Raw genomic sequence first — 4,364 nt, 5'->3', positions numbered from 1 at the left:
ACCACAGGCGCCCGCCACAACGCCTGGCCATTTTTTGGTTGCAGCCATCATTGATGTTTGGCGGGCCCGGGCTGGGGATTCGAACCCGCCACCTTAGGTGTATGTGGCTTTAGCCACTTGAGCCACAGGCGCCGAGCCAGAAAGTCAATTATTGAGACAAGAGGATTATCAAGGAGGAAAGGATTTATTTTAGAAAACACATCAACTGGGAGGGGTAGGCACAGACTACTTCAAACATGCCTTTCCCATCAATAGGGTAAGGGGGGTTTTATGAAGGTAATAATGAATAATGAGGGAAGTGAACATTATCACATGTTTGGGGTGGAGGGTGATGCATGCAAGCATAGTAAGAACTCATGCTAGTACATACATCCCATGAACAAAAAATGGTGAATAAGTCCCTAGGGTGGGATTTTTAGTATTATAATGAGCTAAGAGTTAATATGGTCATTCTTTTAGCCTTGTGCACAGGCTCAGTGGTCCTGGGGCACAATTTGCTGCAGTGTGTCGCTTATCTTGTCTTTCCCAGACAGGTAGTGTAAAGCACTGTAGTTATCTCATGGCTGCAGGGAGGTTCTGATGTTCCTGGGGGAAAATTCAAAAGAAAATGCATCGGTGAATGGAAAGTTACAAAGTTCTGGTCAGCAATTCTTTTTTTTTTTTTTTTTTTGAGACAGAGCCTCAAGCTGTTGCCCTGGTATAAGTGCTATGACATCACAGCTTACAGCAACTTCCAACTCCTGGGCTTAAGCGATTCTCTTACCTCAGCTTCCCAAGTAGCTGGAACTATAGGCACCTGCCACAATGCCCAGCTGGTTTTTGGTTATAGTTGTCATTGTTGTTTGGTAGGCCTGGGCTGGATTTGAACCTGCCAGCTCTGACGTATGTGGCTGGCGCCTTAGCTGCTTGAGCTACAGGCTTCGAGCCTGGTCAGCAATCCTTACTGAGTGTGTCTCTTCTCTGCTTTGTCTAAGACTGGCTGCTAGGCTACTGGTACTGAGATAACACCCACTGATACAGTCCTGTCAATTCAAGGCTACTTAGCTGCCTGCTTCAATCCTAAGGTGAACACTGAAAACTCATTTGAAATATGAGGGAACTCAGACACTTGAGAACTATTAATTTTTGGTTATGAAGCTGGTTACAGGTGCCCCACTGCTCACAGTCCATTATACTACAGTTTTTTTTTTTTTTTTTTTTTTAGACAGAGCCTCAAGCTGTTGCCCTGGATAGAGTGCCATGGCATCACAGCTCACAGCAACCTCCAACTCCTGGGCTCAAGTGAGTCTCCTGCCTCAGCCTCCCAAGTAGCTGGGACCACAGGTGCCTGCCACAACGCCCAGCTATTTTTTAGTTGCAGCCATCATTGTTGTTTTGGCAGGCCTGGGCTGGATTTGAACCCGCCAGCTCAGGTGTATGTGGCTGGTGCCTTAGCCACTTGAGCCACAGGCACCGAGCCTATACTATAGTTTTTAATTTGCCATTTTAATGGGCCTCAAGGCAGGCAGAGATGGAGAGAAATACATAAATGGTAGAAGCTGAATGACTCGTAGCACACATTTTGGGACTTGTAGCACAAATTTTGTTGCCTTCATCTGGTTTTCCCTTTGAGTTTCTCCCACACCTATGTCTGACTTCACTGTTAGGCTGTTTTCAGGTGTCAGCTCTACTAATGATTAATATTAGTGGTGTAATGATCTGATCCCCTGTTCCCGCTCCTGTAGGACAGGAAGTTGAGAAGTTCCAGTGAGATGATGGTATGTCTGTACATCATCTGGCACAGTACTTGTTGCTAGATTCAGGACTTACTAGGATCCTATATCCTCTTTCCCATGCTGGTTGCAGGAGAGGCAAAGTGTTACTTCCTAGCTCCAGTTCTTCCCTTTACATAGTCTGTGGGTTATTCCACAGGTTAGCATTAGGATGGGCTGGAACATGTGGGGCAGGTGAAGGTGGGGGGCCCCATCTTAGAACTGGTGCCTGAAATCCTACCCAATGCTATTAATAAAAAGTTTCTTTCTGTAGCCCCTATCCATCCAACTTGTCACATACAGTCACCTCGGAAGATGCTCTTCTGACACCCTCTCACTGGTTTCACGCCTTGGGATTCCATCTTTGGCTCCTAAGTGGGCTTGTTTTCCTGTTCCCTGTTGATCTGGCCAGCCTTCTCTCTCCTGCAGTATTGGGGATTCTTCCTACACAGTGGCTGCCAGAATAATCTTTCTTTCTTTCTATTTAGAGACAGAACTTTTTAGAGACACTTTATTGCCCTCAGTAGAGTGCTATGGCATCACAGCTCACAGCAACCTCCAACTCCTGAGCTTAGGTGATTCTCTTGCCTCAGCCTCCCGAGTAGCTGGGACTACAGGCGCCCGCCACAATGCCCGGCTATTTTTTTGTTGCAGTTTGGCTGGGGCCGGGTTTGAACCCACCACCCTTGGTATATGGGGCCGGCACCCTACTCACTGAGCCACAGGCGCCGCCCAGAATAATCTTTCTGAAACAACCTGACCATATCACTTCCCTACTTGAGGACCGAGTCCAAATTCCTTAGCTTGTCATTCACCCAGCAAATATTACCATATCCCTATGCCATTCTTTTTTTTTTTTTTTGAGACAGAGCCTCAAGCTGTCCCCCGGGGTAGAGTGCCGTGGCATTACAGCTCACAGCAACCTCCAACTCCTGGGCTGAAGCGAGTCTTCTGCCTCCGCCTCCCAAGTAGCTGGGACCACAGGCGCCCGCCACAACGCCCGGCTATCTTTTGGTTGCAGCCGTCATTGTTGTTTGGCGGGTCCGGGCTGGGGATTCGAACCCGCCACCTTAGGTGTATGTGGCTGGCGCCTTAGCCGGTTGAGCTATAGGCGCCGAGCCCCCTATGCCATTCTTAAAGGCGCAAAGACCAGCAGTGAAGCAAACGTGCAAACAGCCCCGTCCGCGTGGACTTCTATTCCAGGTGCCCCGCACAGTCTACACCCCCGTACCCCCAGTTTACAGCCTCCCCCAACGCACTTCCACCCTGCTGGTGATACCAAGCACTAGGAGGTGGGGACTGTATGCAGAACAAACGCCCACCGCAGCTCTGGTCTCTGAGCCCGGTACTGGGAACAGGAAACAGTCGTCCCTTCCTCCCAGGCCCTCCCTTTCCCCTGCCATTCCCCCCCTCTCGCCACCCACCCCCCAGAAGACCTAGGCCAGCCCTCTGGAAGTTAAGGCCCTTCTCCCCCTAGGTTAAAGACCCGCAGCCCCTCCCTCCTCTCGGGGATTGTGAGCTAAGAGCCAGGGTAAGAGGCCTGGGATCCGCGAGGCGCCCCCTGCACCACACAGGACCGACCCAGGGAAGGAGTGCGGGCCTCCCATTTCCATCTAGGCATGTCATGTCCCCAGGTGAGCGTCTGCAGTGGCGCCAAAGGGCAAGAAATGCCCTTCCCTGGGTGCTGCCAGCGACCAGCCCTGGCTCCATCTTTTCCCTGTCGTGCAGGTGCCGCACAGCGAGGCTGGAACGGGGCGGGAGGTGGAGCGCTCGTGTCTCTGCCGGGGATGGGTTTCTGGTCTCTAGGAAGAGGTGGGTGGGGACGAGAAGAGGGGAGGGCATCTCTAATTGGGGTGAGAGCCACGTTTGAGCGCCTGCGAGGACGTTCCGCCTGGATCACTTTCACTCATTTCCTTTGCTAGAGTGACACTTAATTCTCCCGCCACAGTTAGGCCACACAGGCAAGCGCCTGGCCTGCCCTTTCTCCCCATTCGCATCTTTCTCCCTCATTCCCTAGTCTCATGGTCAGACGTTTCTCCAGTTTGTTCCCTTCAAACCATCCTCCACTCCCACCCATAATCTGACCGAGACACTGCTGCCTTACTGAACACTACCACACTGCCCACCCTCAGGCTGCAGTTCAAGGTCACATCTGCACGTCCATTACCTGTGGCTTCCCTGCCAATGTCACCTCCAGTCACCCCTCTCTCCCTTGTAACCCAGTCCCCTCATTGTGCATTTTTTGCACCTGCAGTTCCCTTGGCCAAGATTCCCCCCGACCCCCACCTTGAACCTCCCCCACCCCTGCCTTGTTCATCTTAGAGACTGTAGTGGAGGGCTCACTCTAAACTTAGTATCTCCTTTCCAGGTGCACCCACAGCAGCTGGGACGTACATAAATCTTGTCCTTACACACAGCTGCCTCCCTCGAGTTTCTTCAGGGTGTGGCCTGGGTCTTGTTCTTCTCTCTGTTCCCGGAACATATAAGGCCTGGCACAGAGCAGCCATCAGAAAAAAAATTATTTTAATGAGTAAGTGGAAGATCAAAATAATTGGATGGGGGATGTGGGTGTTGAAGAGGCTTGAATGTTAAGCATTCACCTAAGAAGGCTTC

Source organism: Otolemur garnettii, unplaced genomic scaffold (genome assembly GCF_000181295.1).
Source record: "Otolemur garnettii isolate 467f Iridium unplaced genomic scaffold, OtoGar3 scaffold00144, whole genome shotgun sequence".
NCBI lineage: Eukaryota > Metazoa > Chordata > Mammalia > Primates > Galagidae > Otolemur > Otolemur garnettii.
Note: the sequence above shows the minus strand (reverse complement) of the source record.